Below are 17,147 nucleotides of genomic sequence, written 5' to 3' on the forward strand. Positions count from 1 at the left end.
ATTGGTTGTAGTGAAATAATTATTTCCTAGAAGAAATGCCCTGGTTAAGTGTCTGTGTTTATCATGTATGTCTCAAATGGGTGGTTTAGTGAAGAGCATTAGAGATTTAGAGCTATGGTTTTACCCTTTGCCATCAGATAACCTGACCTCCTTAGGGCTCATGTAAGCGGGTTTTGGCAACAGTATCCCTTGATCCTACATCACACTTTTTTCTCCTCAATTAGTACTCAGTGGACCAGATACTGAAGATCTCAGATAAATCCAGGCTCACGCGGGATGTTTATAGACATTTCATGCTCAAAGTCAGAACTCTACTAGACAACAGCCCACAGACTTGAGTGAACTATTAACCTGTTCTCTGTGGAGATCAGGGCAAAAGAACACTGTCCAGGGTTATGGGGTCTTCTGTAAGATCAGAACCTTTCCTACAACCTTTATTCACTACTCTCTTTGTTTCCATACTGACACTGTATTTGTGTCTCTGTTGCAGATTTGTCTGGTACAATGGCCAGCTGCAGTCCTGGGCTCAGAGCTGCCTCATAATTGCCCCCCCCCCCTTGTAAATAGTTCTCATTTTTAATTTTTGATATAGTTTATTTATAAGTGTTTATTTTCTTTTCAATATAGTAGATATGTTTATGTTTTTATATTAAATAATATCCTGTCTCTTTTCTATACCTCCGTCATTTTTATTGAACACTACATCTAAAGTTATAGCATTTGCCAGACATACTTATGTCAGAGTTTCCCCATGTGTTTGGTTCATAGAGACCAGTGTTTTCCTGGGGATATGCTCAAGGATTCATGTGGCTTGAAGGTAATGGGTACAATTGGAGGACATCATGATAAGTGAATTAAGCCAGGCTCAGACAAAGGAACTCTTACTTTGATATTGGTATACTCACAGCAGCTTCATCTTGAATGACACTTGCTTACCCATTCTTTTCCATCCCTTTGTTTTTATTGGAACTTATTATTATTATAGTTACTACTATTATCAGTATGTTGACTTTTTTAGGTTTTGGTCATGCTAGGTTTCCCACCTGGCCCTGAAGTACTCCTGGGCTCAAACAAACCTCCAACCTCAACCTCCTGAGAAGTTGTGGTTACAAGCATAGCTCATTACCCTAAATTACAGCATCACTTATTTTTTGACACTGTGTGATCCTTTATTTTGACAATTCTGTTATATAGTCTCATGATCATAAATACCTAAATATCACATTTTATTTTTATGCTAAGAGATTCCTAGCATAAATTTACTGTTTTAGATTTTTATAAATTTACACCATTAATTTCATTCTTTATTTTGTGTGGCAATGACCATATGCTCCATTTCCAGAATATCATCCCAAACAAAACTATCCACTGAACAACAGCTCTCCATCTCTCCTTTCCCAGTCCCTGACGACATGTTCTAATTTCTGCCTCTGTAATGATGCCTACTCCAAGTGAAGTGTAGTGTATAATGTTTACCAATTTGTTCTAAATCTCTTTTAAGAACTAATTTTTAGCATGTAGCAGTATCTTTACGTTTCCAGAAATAAAAGATATATTTTAATGGATGTACAAAGTAAAGTAATTCTGTCACCAATCTTCATGACATCAATCACTAACAAAATGTAAAGCACTGTCTGGTTTCTCATATTTAAATTCTGCATTAATTATCTTTTCAATGATGAGACCACCCATCATTTGAAAAGGGACAGGAACAACTGTCTTGATGTGGACTTGATTTCTCTCTTATCAAATTCTCAAGTCAAATGATTACCAAAGCAATGGAACACTTGAGGATCCAGGAGTCACTCACATGCTCCAAGACCCACCCTGGACTCCTCTGAGACTGTATTCTGGACCCTGAGAAGATTGTGGAAAAATGCCACCTTCTCCTCAGGGAGAAACAAGGTCAAGACTACCTGCATCCAGTCAGTTGGTGATCAGTGGACAGAAACCTGAGGAAGAGTCTTTTATGTCCTCAGCTGACATAATAACCCCTTCCGCAGATATCCCCACTCAGTCACTCACTAGGCTGAGGTGTTGTAATGACTTAATGGACATCTTCACTGAAAAACTGATGCTGCTCTGAAGAGCGAGTGCTGGAGAGAAGAGCACTCGAAGTTGTCAGTACAGCCCTACCCCAGGTCCTCCCTCAGGCCTGTTAGTCCCAATCAAGTCCAGAGGTTGGGCATGCAAAGCCCACTTCTAGAATAGTGAACCAGCTCCCTACCTGTTCTCATGGCTCCTCCTCTGGAGACTGATGCAAGTTCAGGAAATAAGTAGCAGGTGCCTGTGTCAGAGACCACTGTTAGTCATGGAAGTGCCACCCCCAACAGATACCATCCATGCCCTTCTCCTGTCACTCAGCCTACTGTTTCTAGACTTCTGGTCATGAGCAGTCGGCTATGCCTTGGCCCTATTGGCACAATTTACCCCCAAAATCTTCACAATCTCAAGATCACCTGCTTTGATTCCCAACCATTTCTCATAACCAAACTTTTAAATTAACTCCCTAACTTTCCCTATATTCTAGTTACAACTTTCTTATAAGTACCATAAAAGCCATCCTCTACTTTGAATAGGAGAGGATTTATTATCCTACTATGGTCTAACCTCTTATTATTGTGCCAGTGTTTTAAACAACCAGTAGTAGTCAAAGTCAGAAAATTACTAAATATTGATGGTGGTCAGGAGATCAAACTTATTATTACTTATATTCATAACTTCCACTGTCCCCTTCAATTAATCCCCAGATCAATAAATAAATCAACAAAAAACCATAAAGTAAGTGATGATGGAGTTAATATGTGATTGCACTACCAGAGATACAAATATGAAACTAAAAGTAATCTTATTTCATATGTAAAACACCACTTTGTAGTTAAATTTTACTGGCCCTGATCCTTGAATTGATAATATAACAACTTCACGAAAAGTGAAGAAAATACAAAAACTAAGGGCTGACATAGAAATTTATTTCCACCACAACTTTTTCTCTTTCCTCACACAATCAGAGAAATGTTCATAAGTATCAAACCCAGGGTTTCCTTATTTATTTTCCTTCCAAATTCTTCTGGCCTCTGAAGTCTCAATAGCAATTGACATTTCAGTAAAAGGAATACATTAATCATTTTCCTTGCAAACATATTTGATTCATTGTCCTTTCCATGACAAATTTGTCAAAGGAATCAAATGTCACACATAGGCTTTGTAAATATTCACATATGGGAAGGGTGTAAATATCATGTGACACTGTTCCTGACTTGAGCATCTTCATCCACAGGACCCCAGTCAGGCAATTAGCAGAGCTCTTCAGCTTCAGTTGGTGGATTGAGAAGAATCTTTTTTTTGACTCAGTTTGAAGTGAGAACTCAACAACTGAAGGATTTGAGGGGATCTTTCTAGGTGTTTTGTGCTAAGATGGAACAGAGGTGTTGGAGTTTCAATTACATGAGCTAGGAATCATTTCTTACACATACAAAACAGTGAGTGGAAGAAGAAAATGCAGAGCTGGATTGGGTTTGTTCATATTTTGGTAGACAGGACCACACATTCTAATTCTCATCCTCTTCTTAGTGCACTGAGTGTGCTTCTGTCAGAGTATTTCTCACTGTCAGGCACACACTATTCTCATTCTCATCCAAGCATTTCCTTACACCACAGGGCCTCACCTCCTCTCCTGTAAAATACTTGCTATAGGACCTTTTGTCAACAAACAGCCCTAGCTGCCCACAAAGTCTCCCGTTAGTCCACACTTTGTAGAGTTTTCTCTCTGCTTCTGTAAATACCGTTTTCAGTTTTGTCCTCTGCACAGTTTCTCATAGAGTCAACCTTCAGGTCACAAAGACACACTCTCTTGACCAGCCTACTAGTGTAGTTCACATTATCTTTTCACAGAAGTCCTGAATTGCCTTCAGTATTGTCTCCTAATCCAGTATTTCCCCATTATTCTGGCTGATTTTCTCGTGTGGTTTCTTGCAATAGAACAGACAATTTTTCAGCTGGGTGTGGCCTGAAATACATACCAAGGTTAGGTGGGAGCCTGTACAAAACCAAATTTAATTACAAAGTAGAGATTCTTAGGCCTATTGTTAGTTTTATATATTCCACCTCAGACAGAGGGAGAGATCTATGGAAGATGAGGACAGGCAACCACACTCTAGGGTAGGTGAGGGAAGAAGTTTGATCTTCTCTAGTTTGGTTGTGCTGAGAAGTGACTTAGACATGTCATGACGACTTTTGGATTGCTTTGGAGTACAGGTTGAAATCAAATTTCTTGGTAGGGCATTTGGCCCATGGGGATCGTGTAAGTTTTAATTAATGAGGTTATTTGGTCCTGAAGAAAGGACATCATAAAGCAGAGAAAGGAAGTTAGGACTCAGTTTGGTTTAAAGCGACTCAAGGGGAAATAAGGGAGGATCTGAGATGCCAGTGTCCTGCAGTATATGGCAGACAGCCCCAGGAAATAGAACAGCAATTATGGTATTATGGTATAGGACTCCTATCAGTAGTAGTATTACCTATACAATGAAGAAGTTGGTCAGCAGGTAGAAAAGTAATTTTTTAATGAGACATGGGGAACCTACAGGAAGGAGAATGATGAGAACAATTGATGTCCATAAAGTGTGGACCACGTGTGGGTGTCACCTGGATTGCATTTGAGGATCAGGCAAAGGTCTTCTGAAGTCTCACAGAGGTATTTGGTATTGTGTGGATTTTTGGAGGTAACAGAAGAGGTAAGTCTGATGGGTGAGTACCTGTTTGGTGGAGTGGCAGCAAACTTAAGCCTAGATAAATGAATATAGGAATGCAAACCAAGAGTTTTGCAGCTATGGAGTAGTAAAATGGGACCCTTTTAAGGAGGCTGATGCAGTACTGTTTGTCCTAGGAGGTCCTTTAGGAGGACCTAGTCTCTGGCTTATAAAGAGGACATTTTAAAATTAGAATCTGGAAAGAAGAATTCCAAGATGGCGGCTAGAGGTAGGAAGCAGAAAGCGACCCTCCTATAGTGAAATCTTGGAGAGACGCTGGAGACACACTTTGCAGGCATAATCACTGAGAAAAGGCATAACTTTGACCCCTCCACATCTCCAGCTGGCGCAGAGAATCTCCACCTCATGTTAAACAGAGAACCGAGGAGGGCCCCCGAGGCCGCCAGTGTCCGGCGCCCATACGGCTTGGGAAGACGCGGACCAGGTGAGCTTCATGGTACCGCGGTAGCCCCACAGACAAGCCTGGGCCAGAGCATCATAGCCCCCTGGACAGACTGACCTCCACCCGGGAAAAAAAGAGAAACTGAGTACTAAGCAATAAGAACAGTTAAGACACGCTGGAAAGAGGGTGGGGCGCCCTGAGCGCTGAAGATTGGGGGAAGGGAGTCCTTCCCGGGACTGTAAATAAACGAGCCGGGCGGGCCAGAGAGGCTCTGGCAGGAGCGGGGCGCGCCCAGCAACCAGGAGCAGGGAAGCTTGTGAGAGGAGGGAAGACCCACTTCCCACGTGAACTGTAAATAAACACGCAGGCCTGACAATGCAGGGCAGTGTCACCTTTCCCAGTGCTTGGAAAGGGGAAAGCCTGTAGCAGAGGCCCCCCCCGCACAGGAGAACTCTGAGCAAACAAAGCCTGTGGGACCAGGTGAGTGCTAGCTCACCCCAGAGATCTGCATAAATAACGCCGCCAGCTACAGGCTGAGAGCAGCAGGCAGGCAAGCCACAGTTGCAGATATCACTCTCAGAACTGCCTCCAGACGCTTTTTTTTTCTTTTTCTCCCTACCTTTGATGAGAGAACAACCGAATTACACCTGCAAGCCGAAAAACTTACTGAAACTGTATTGCATTTGAACTGGGGACACTTGGTGGGGCTTTTTTTTTTTTTTTATCTTCTGTGTGTGTGTGAGTGTAGTTTTGTTCTACTTTATGCATCCCCTTTGATGAGACAACTACAGAACAACATCTGAGGCACCAACTCCAGGACTGGAGATTGAGACTGACATCCAAATTATTAAGACTGAAATTGCATTGCATATAAACTTGGAAGTTTTTTGTTTTTGTTTTTGTTTTTTTTTTAATTTTCTATTTTCCATTTTATTTTAATTCATTTTTATATATAGATATTACTTTCATATACTTATTTTTTATTTTTTTATCTTTGACTTTCAATCCTCTGTCTCTCTATTGTCTGTTCAGCTTACTGTCGATTAGTACACTAACACTCCCTGTTTATACCTTTGAAACTCTCTTGTCTGATACCTTGTTCTGCTTTCTCCCTCTTGTCTGTATATTTGTTTTCCCCTTTTCTTTAACTTCTTGCTTTCCATCTCAGCTCACTCTTCCATTCTCAATATTACCATTGTTATTATTACAAGCTAGAAAATAATTACACACAGTACAGGGACAGTAACAACACCAAGGACAATGACAGGAAGACAGAAAAAACAAGGAAACCAGTTTCCCCACAGCAAAAAATTAGTACAGGAACCAGAGGGGAATGAAGAGAACAGAAACTCAGATCCAGACTCCAACAAAATGAAGATAAACTATGCCAAAGGACCCAATGAAGCCCACAAGAATAATTTAAAAGAAGACATACTACAAGTACTCAATGAGAATTTTATAGAGATGATACTGGATAGGGTCAACCAAAATGTACAGGAGACACTCAAGAAATTCCAAGACAATAAAAATAGAGAATTTGAAAAAGCAAAAGAAGAAATAAAGGAAACCATAGAAGCACTGTATAAACACCAAAGTGAAAGAGAGAACACAATGAATAAATGGATAAATGAACTCAGGACAAAAATAGACAACAATAAAGAAGAAAACAGCCAGGATATGGAAAACCTCAGAAAAAAGAACGAAACAGAACTGCAAAACAAAACGGAAGGCCAATCCAGCAGAATAGAACAAACAGAAGACAGAATCTCAGAACTTGAAGATGAAATGGTAATTAAAGGAAAAACTGAAGAACTATTAATTAAACAACTCAAGACCTGTGAAAAGAAAATGCAAGAACTCACTGACTCCATCAAAAGACCAAACTTGAGAATCATGGGCATCGAAGAAGGAGAAGAGGTGCAAGCGAAGGGAATGCGTAATATATTCAACAAAATAATAACGGAAAATTTCCCAAATCTAGAGAAAGATATTCCCATACAAATGCAAGAGGCCTCCAGGACACCAAACAGACCAGATCAAAATAGAACTACTCCACGACATATCATCATTAAAACAACAAGTTCAGAAACTAAGGAAAGAATATTGAAGGCTGTAAGAGAGAAAAAACAAGTAACATACAAAGGTAAACCCATCAAAATCACAGCAGACTTCTCAACAGAAACATTAAAAGCAAGAAAAGAGAGTGGGGTGAGATCTTTCGGGCACTGAATGAAAATAACTTCAACCCCAGGATACTCTACCCAGCAAAGCTATCATTCAAAATAGATGGAGCAATAAAAGTCTTCCATGATAAGCATTAACTAAAACAATATGTGACCACAAAGCCACCATTACAAAAGATTCTGCAAGGGATCCTGCACACAGAAAGTGACACCCAACTTAACCATGAAAAGGCAGGCAGCACCAAACCACAGGATAAGAAAAAGCAAGACAGAAGAGAGTAACATCAAGTTAGGTACACACAATCAAACCTTCAAACAACTAAGATAACTAAATGGCAGGAATCACCACATACCTATCAGTACTAACACTTAATGTTAATGGACTTAATTCACCCATCAAAAGACACCGTTTGACAAAATGGATTAAAAAAGAAGATCCAACAATTTGTTGCTTACAGGAGACTCATCTCACCGACAGAAATAAGCATATGCTTAGGATGAAAGGCTGGAAGAAGATTTACCAAGCCAATGGCCCCCGAAAACAAGCAGGAGTAGCAATACTTATCTCTGACAAAGTAGACTTCAAACCTACATTGATCAAATGAGATAAAGAAGGACATTCCATACTAATAAAAGGGGAAATAGACCAAAAGGAAATAATAATCATCAATCTGTACGCACCCAATGTCAACGCACCCAATTTCATCAAACATACCCTGAAAGACCTAAAAGCATATATAAACACCAACACAGTGGTTGTGGGAGATTTTAACACTCCATTATCATCAATAGATAGGTCATCCAAACAAAAACTCAATAAAGAAATCCAAGATCTAAAATATGCAATAGATCAAGTGGACCTAGTAGATGTCTACAGAACATTTCATCCAACCTCTACACAATATACATTCTTCTCAGCAGCCCATGGAACCTTCTCCAAAATAGATCATATCCTAGGGCACAAACCAAGCCTCAGCAAATATAAGAAAATAGAAATAATACCATGCAAACTATCTGACCACAATGCAGTAAAAGTAGAACTCAACAACAAAAGTAAAGACAAAAAACATGCAAACAGCTGGAAACTAAATAACTCATTACTTAATGAAGAATGGATCATCGATGCAATAAAAGAGGAAATTAAAAAGTTCCTAGAAGTCAATGAAAATGAAAACACAACCTACCGGAACCTATGGGACACCGCTAAGGCAGTCTTGAGAGGAAAGTTTATAGCCATGAGTGCATATATTAAAAAGATTGAAAGATCCCAAATCAATGACCTAATGATACATCGCAAACTCCTAGAAAAACAAGAACAAGCAAATCCCAAAACAAATAGAAGGAGAGAAATAATAAAAATAAGAGCTGAAATCAACGAAATAGAAACCAAAAAAACCATACAAAGAATTAATGAAACAAAAAGTTGGTTCTTTGAAAAAATAAACAAGATCGATAGACCCCTGGCAAACCTGACTAAAATGAGGAGAGAAAAAACCCAAATTAGTAGAATTAGGAATGCAAAAGGGGAGATAACAACAAACACCATGGAAGTCCAGGAAATCATCAGAGACTACTTTGAGAACCTATATTCAAATAAATTTGAAAATCTAAAAGAAATGGACAGATTTCTAGATACATAAGATCATCCAAAACTGAACCAAGAGGAAATTAATCACCTGAATAGACCTATAACACAAAATGAAATTGAAGCAGCAATCAAGAGTCTCCCCAAAAAGAAAAGTCCAGGACCTGATGGATTCTCTGCTGAATTCTATCAGACCTTTAAAGAAGAACTGATACCAACCCTCCTTAAACTGTTCCATGAAATAGAAAGGGAAGGAAAACTGCCAAACACATTTTATGAAGCCAGTATTACACTTATCCCAAAACCAGGCAAAGACACCTCCAAAAAGGAGAACTATAGGCCAATCTCCTTAATGAACATTGATGCAAAAATCCTCAACAAAATAATGGCAAATCGAATTCAGCAACACATCAAAAAGATTATTCACCACGACCAGGTAGGCTTCATCCCAGGGATGCAGGGGTGGTTCAACATACGAAAATCAATAAACGTAATAAACCACATTAACAGAAGCAAAGACAAAAACCACTTGATCATCTCAATAGATGCAGAAAAAGCCTTTGATAAGATCCAACATCATTTCATGATAAAAGCTCTAAGAAAACTAGGAATAGAAGGAAAGTTCCTCAACATTATAAAAGCTATATATGACAAACCTACAGCCAGCATTATACTTAACGGAGAAAAATTAAAACCATTCCCTCTAAAATCAGGAACCAGACAAGGATGCCCACTATCTCCACTCCTATTCAACATAGTACTGGAATTCCTAGCCAGAGCAATTAGGCAGGAAGAAGGAATAAAAGGAATACAAATAGGTAAAGAAACTGTCAAAATATCCCTATTTGCAGACGACATGATCCTATACCTTAAAGACCCAAAAAACTCTACTCAGAAGCTTCTAGACATCATCAATAGCTATAGCAAGGTAGCAGGATATAAAATCAACATAGAAAAATCATTAGCATTTCTATACACTAACAATGAGCAAACGGAAAAAGAATGTATGAAAACAATTCCATTTACAATAGCCTCCAAAAAAATCAAATACCTAGGTGTAAACCTAACAAAAGATGTGAAAGACCTCTACAAGGAAAACTATACACTTCTGAAGAAAGAGATTGAGGAAGACTATAGAAAGTGGAGAGATCTCCCATGCTCATGGATTGGTAGAATCAACATAGTAAAAATGTCTATACTCCCCAAAGTAATCTACATGTTTAATGCAATTCCCATCAAAATTCGAATGACATTCATTAAAGAGATTGAAAAATCTACTGTGAAATTTATATGGAAACACAAGAGGCCACGAATAGCCAAGGCAATACTCAGTCAAAAGAACAATGGAGGAGGTATCACAATACCTGACTTCAAACTATATTACAAAGCAATAACAATAAAAACAGCATGGTACTGGCACAAAAACAGACATGAAGACCAGTGGAACAGAATAGAGGACCCAGATATGAAGCCACACAACTATGAGCAACTTATCTTTGACAAAGGAGCTAAAAATATACGATGGAGAAATAGCAGCCTCTTCAACAAAAACTGCTGGGAAAACTGGTTAGCAGTCTGCAAAAAACTGAAACTAGATCCATGTATATCACCCTATACCAAGATTAACTCAAAATGGATCAAGGTTCTTAATATCAGACCACGAACTCTAAAGTTGATACAGGAAAGAGTAGGAAATACTCTGGAGTTAGTAGGTATAGGTAAGAACTTTCTCAATGAAACTCCAGCAGCACAGCAACTAAGAAATAGCATAGATAAATGGGACCTCATAAAACTAAAAAGCTTCTGTTCATCAAAAGAAATGGTCTCTAAACTGAAGAGAACACCCACAGAGTGGGAGAAAATATTTGCCAATTATACATCAGACAAAGGACTGATAACCAGAATATACAGGGAACTTAAAAAACTAAATTCTCCCAAAACTAATGAACCAATAAAGAAATGGGCATGTGAACTAAACAGAACTTTCTCAAAAGAAGAAATTCAAATGGCCAGAAAACACATGAAAAAATGCTCACCATCTCTAGCAATAAAGGAAATGCAAATTAAAACCACACTAAGATTCCACCTCACCCCTGTTAGAATAGCCATCATCAGCAACACCACCAACAACAGGTGATGGCGAGGATGTGGGGAAAAAGGAACCCTCTTACACTGCTGGTGGGAATGTAAACTAGTACAACCACTCTGGAAAAAAATTTGGAGGCTACTTAAAAAGCTGGACATCGATCTACCATTTGATCCAGCAATACCACTCTTGGGGATATACCCAAAAGACTGTTACTCCAGAGGCACCTGCACATCCATGTTTATTGCGGCACTATTCACAATAGCCAAGTTATGGAAACAGCCAAGATGCCCCAGCACTGACGAATGGATTAAGAAAATGTGGTATCTATACACAATGGAATTTTATGCAGCCATGAAGAAGAACGAAATGTTATCATTCGCTGGTAAATGGATGGAATTGGAGAACATCATTCTGAGTGAGGTTAGCCTGGCTCAAAAGACCAAAAATCGTATGTTCTCCCTCATATGTGGACATTAGATCAAGGGCAAACGCAACAAGTGGATTGGACTATGAGCACATGATAAAAGCGAGAGCACACAAGGGAGGGGTGAGGATAGGTAAGACACCTAAAAAACTAGCTAGCATTTGTTGCCCTTAATGCAGAGAAACTAAAGCAGATACCTTAAAGCAACTGAGGCCAATAGGAAAAGGGGACCAGGAACTAGAGAAAAGGTTAGATCAAAAAGAATTAACCTAGAAGGTAACACCCACGCACAGGAAATCAATGTGAGTCAATGCCCTGTATAGCTATCCTTATCTCAACCAGCAAAACCCCTCGTTCCTTCCTATTATTGCTTATACTCTCTCTACAACAAAATTAGAGATAAGGGCAAAATAGTTTCTGCTGGGTATTGAGGGGTGGGAGCGGGAGGGGGTGGAGTGGGTGGTAAGGGGGGGGTAGGGGGGAGAAATGAACCAAGCCTTGTATGCACATATGAATAATAAAAGAAAAATGAAAAAAAAAATAAATAAAATAAAATTAGAATCTGCAGGAAACAGGAGAATATGCTCTGTATATTTTTTCTGCAACCTGACCATTTTTATCCTTAGTCTAAGCCTGAGAGTTAATTTTTGAATGCCAGCAATTTAGTTACACCAGATAGGGATAAGAACTGGAGACATTATGGAACAGATTTTACATATTAACTATATAATAGCAGTTTAAAAACCATCATAAACATGTGTGTAAGTAAACACACAAATGTTTCAAATAAGGCATATCAAAAATATTGCTTTATGCTTGAATAAAATGGAAAAAAGTTGAAATTTGGCTGCAGTAACTAGTCATTTGTTTTCTGGAATTGTAAAACCAAAAGATATTTTGTCTAATGTTTTATAGATTGATGCACAGACCACTCATGTAAACATTTATATTAATTTAATGAACTTTTAGACCTTTAAGCCATCAATTAAATATCATTTGCATTAAGGGATAATAAGAAGAAATTATGGGTTTTCTTATATGCTTATGTACATCACAAAAGATTTTCTGAAATTTTTAATTTTTCTTTTCATAATTTCATGACCTGGAGGGTTTAAGCTAAGACCCTTGCCCTTTATTTTTCTTGTCCTTGCCTAAAGTCAAAAGCTGGTATATAGAGTCTGCACTGTGTCACACTTACTCACCCCAAATGCAGGCTCCATAGTTGAGTTCCTTGAAGACTTGACACGCATAGAAATGGGTCTTTCCATAAGGACACTGGGCACAGAGCAGAGCATTATTTTCCTCCTCCATGTTATGGTTTTCACTCCCTGGGAGGAGCAGAGCCTGAAGCAGGAGAGGAAGTGTGGCCCAGCTAAGCCAGGGTCATAGTGCTCCACCAGGTGACAGGAGTGTCAAGGCTCAGGGATGGCATGTTCCAAGGCACTTGGACTCCAGCCCCAAGGGTCTTGCACCTCATCTATGCTGTGTTCTCCTATCCTCCCTGAATCCTGTCCTTTTCTCTTCTAATCTTAACCCGTTTGGGAAAACCCCTGGGTCCTGGGACCTATTCTTTCCTGTGATGAGGACCCTCTTTGTGGGGTCACCCCTGCAATTGAAGGGTCCTGGTTCCCATTTTTCTCTCTCCTGCTATGCCCTAGAGACCTCTGATGAGATCAGCACACTGGCTGACTTAGGGGTGGGAACTTGATCTTTTCAGTTTTCCCTGTGGGACCCAAAAGATTTTTCCAAAGGCCTTCAGATGGAATAGAAAGACATATTATACAAGACAAGCACAATAGACAAAATGAACCAATGGAATTTTCTTTTCTGTCTCTCGGCCCCAAAAAAAGACTTTTTGATTGCTGAGGAGTATCATCCAACTGATAACTGGACAAAGGAGTTAGTGTGGTCTGTAAACAGCATCACAGAAATGTCTCAGGAGGGGAGCAGAAGGTGGAATGGCAAAATCTAAAGCAGAAGATTCACGGAATTTAGAAGAAATGAACAAAAAAAGGGTATCTTTAGAGTGTTTCCCATAATGACAACAAAAAGGAGGAAGAGGGAAGGGAATTGGAATGGGGTAAAAAATTTTACTTCAGAGCTCAGAGGGAGCATCCTCCATTCTCCTGAACCCCGCAAAGGACCTGGAGGAAATTCCCAGGGTTTCAGAATCTTGAAAGTAACTTGGTAAGTCCTGATCCAAAAGCAAAAAGGAGTGGCAAGAGAAGGTGACAGACCCAATGTCAGGGATTTTAAATTCTGAAACAAGAAAATAATCACTGTGTCCTGAGAAACACCTGGCCCCTCATATAGCCCAAAATTTGAATGAAAACGAAGTTACCAAATTCATGAGAGATTGGTCTCAGAGAAAAGAACAGGTAGAAACACCTTCCAGTAGGGAGACCCCGTAAGGAATATCCCCATATGGGGCACCAGAAGTGTTAGGTCCCAGCAGTGTCTGGTGCTTTGGTGTGAAAGATTTCACGAAGTCCAAAGTGAAAGCATTGAAAACTTTATTTACTTTTCAGAGGAGGAAAAAGTGAGATGCTATAGATGCATGAGCTCTTTGCACAATTAATTTGAGCTTTCAAGGGCTTTTTTGAGGCAGGCTAGAGCGACACGAATGGGCAGATTGGGATTAGAGATGTTGGTTCCATAATCAGGCAGTAGGGTGTTTATCTGGATTAGATCAGCACATTTAAGGATCTTCTGAATATTGTCAATTTTCAGAATTGTACTGAGGATTTGCTGTGCAACCCTGGTCTGAAATTCATAAGCAAAGTTAGGCAGGACACTGTACAAAATAAAGTTTAGCTACAAAATAGAGTTTCTTATGCACATGTCTTGGGTTTACAATTAAAAACAGAATGAGAGATACACCTTGTGGTACAAGGGCACCTATCCTTGTGACCATTATTTAGGGACACTTCAAATTTCCTGGATTCATAAATTAGTACAGAATTAACAGAATTTATCTATTGTCCATTTTTTCTGGTCTGTAAACAAGACATTATCAAAAGTGGCATCACCTCAGACCTGTATACTAGCCAAGTAGATAACGGGCAACCAGCAATAAACATGGCGACACCAGGTTTGGTAAACCCTCCTTACCTACCTGCATTATTGAAGATGAGATGATCTGCAATGTGGTATCACCAATTTATCACTCCACTGGATATTAGTAAGCAACTGGCAAGAATGTTTTCTTAAATTTTTGTGGTCTCGTAAGAAACCTGAAAAAATGTGCACAGTTTTCAAGATACAATTATTCTTCAAGAAAAAGTGCATAGTAATTTCCACAAATTCATTCTTACAGAACACTTGAGCTCTACCTTCATAGGAGGATCAATCTGAAACTGATGGTATCATGAGGAGGGGTGATAGCATCACCTCTTTCTTCAATGGACACTTGCTAAACACTGTGTGTATATGGCTGGGCTGAAATGACCACCACAATATGTAGGAAGCAACATGTAATTATTACCTCAACATTCAGAAGCTCAAAATAATAAACTTTATGCTATTTAAATCCTTGCTGACTATATTTACTAAAACAATGTCAGTTTTGATCTAAGCCACTACAATCAATAAACGATGGATTACAGTCACTGTCATACTACCCATGTTTTTGATGAGCAGAAGTTCTGGGCTGTGACTTATTCTCACAATACTCGTTATACTTCTAAAAGTAGTTATCTCCATATGCATTATCTGCTAGCAAAGATACAATATCATAATGCTTTAAAGTGTTGTTATGGTATGTTTCACCACATTATATAAAGAGAAATGTGATAGTGTCCCAAACATCAGATGAACATCTGGGAATTATCAGGTCTTAATGAATGACGATGGCATCCTCCCCATCCTAGACACATGCAATACCTCCCAATAATATACAAAAATAACAACATGGCAGCACTGTGAGAATTACAGCCTCCTCACCCAACTGGATATTAAATGTCAGATGGTCTGCATCATAGTATGTGCAGTTTGCTACTTATCTAGTAATTAGCAAAGCTCCATTAACACTTCCTTAAAATTTGGTGTGCTCCTGTGAAGGGCATGTAAAAAAGAAAGCATGCAAAACTGTGTTTCAGGAGACAGCTTGCTTTAACAGAACACCTGCCCCTTACCTTGCGTATAACATTACCTGCATTTATAAATTACTTCACAGTTCACAGATGACCACCATTTCTCAATTGTGAACATGGAAAATTGCTAATCTTCCAACTGTGTTGAAAGTTCAACAACAATGACCATAAACAAGTATACCAGAAATCATGCAATGTGCACAGGATCAACACTCCTTTTACAGCCATAGAAAAACTATACATAAAAATTGCTAGATTCCATGAATTTGTACCTGTGCACCTGGAATAAAAGCACATTGAAAAAAGAGGTTAGGAACACCATCAAAACTTACTTATGTAAATAAAGGTAAGTTTTCCAATTCTGTGGTTTAGGATCATATGATCACTTACACTGTAGGAGAAATTTTACACTGATAGATCCCTGTGAGTCACTATGGGCCCTGACCTGTCTCTGGAAAACACATTCTTGAAAGTGCTTTTGCTATACTTGTCTCCTTCTGCCTGTACATATGAGATTTCCTGAAGTCATTGTGTTACTTTGGAATTGATCCACGCTATGTAGATACTCTCAGAGCTCCATGAACAGAGCCTTGTATGAGACCGTTAGGACTTGAGAAGATACCTGCAAGAATCCACAGTCAATATGAAGGTCATGAAGAAGATGAAAATTACCTGCATTTCTGCTTATGCCTCTATCTCTGTGAGATATAAATGTACATCATTTATCTGCAAAGACACACAAAAGTCAAACTCTTGACAGAAATGTGAGAAGGGTAAATTAATTTTTTCAACACATATGTACAAAATAGTGGGAAATGTAGAAGTGCACAGAGTAGTCATCAAATATGCATCTAAAGCTCACTATCAACAATGACATTGGAAACAACAACATTGGAAACAATGACAATGACAATGACAGGAATCTCTCCTTATGCCTCTTCCATTATAAGCTTTAAAGTCACACTCTTAGCAACCATACAATTTCGTCTTTATCTGTAATTTTTGTGAGTATTATGGTTTGAAAATCATATGTGCTTTTGGAAATAAAAGTGTCTCCTGATAATTTACAATTATCTGGAATTATGAACACCTATACTGACAGGATATGAGAGAATCTCATATATTTTTTGGTATAGATGATAGCTTAATGGGAAGTATGAGCTGAAAGAATTCATGTGTGGGCAGTCTTAAAAGATTAGTTAGTACTATGTTTGGTTTTTCTATTCCCACCTCCTTATTCTGGCTTTCTTTGGTTCCTATCACACTGCCTCTATTTTAGCCTGCCCCATTTTGCCCCTCTGGTTCCTTAAACTTTAGGAGTCCTAGAGGATGGATGGTCGCTCTTTCATGGCTGTTTTAAGCTTAAAAGGAACACCAGTCTTGCCTGCAAGGAGGGAAAATCACAGCCTATTTGGTGGAGCGATGACATTAAAAGTTACTCCTTGGACTGTCAGGATAGGATGACACCAGTGGTATAGTATTGTTTTCTTCTGACAAAGAAGTTATGTGAGAGGATGGTGCAACATAAAACAGAAAAGTATTATGTATGTAAACTTTAGAAGAATTATTACAATTAGTTTTAATAGGTGTCAACAGAAAAAACACGAGGTTACAATATTAATGC

The 17,147-nt window shown here is 38.8% G+C and overlaps 1 protein-coding gene and 1 pseudogene across 10 annotated transcripts in view; one reads left to right on the plus strand and one right to left on the minus strand.

Moving 5' to 3' along the window:
- LOC109676735 (doublecortin domain-containing protein 1-like) overlaps window positions 1-17,147 on the minus strand; it is a 1,027,711-nt pseudogene that overhangs the window by 273,609 nt on the left and 736,955 nt on the right.
- Window positions 1-17,147, plus strand: part of LOC109677192 (dnaJ homolog subfamily C member 24-like) — a 929,921-nt gene that overhangs the window by 130,403 nt on the left and 782,371 nt on the right. For 3 of the 10 annotated variants that reach the window (XM_074060651.1, XM_074060653.1, XM_074060654.1), the window contains one exon: window positions 491-1,182. The exons of 2 other annotated variants lie outside the window; for them this stretch is intronic. The gene's annotated coding sequence lies outside the window, so the exon portion shown is untranslated. Of the gene's footprint in view, window positions 1-490; window positions 1,183-17,147 lie in introns of those variants that run through there. 5 more of the 10 variants (XM_074060650.1, XM_074060649.1, XM_074060652.1 and 2 more) reach the window with 4 other exon arrangements.

Source organism: Castor canadensis, chromosome 18, assembly GCF_047511655.1.
Source record: "Castor canadensis chromosome 18, mCasCan1.hap1v2, whole genome shotgun sequence".
Classification (NCBI taxonomy): Eukaryota; Metazoa; Chordata; class Mammalia; order Rodentia; family Castoridae; genus Castor; species Castor canadensis.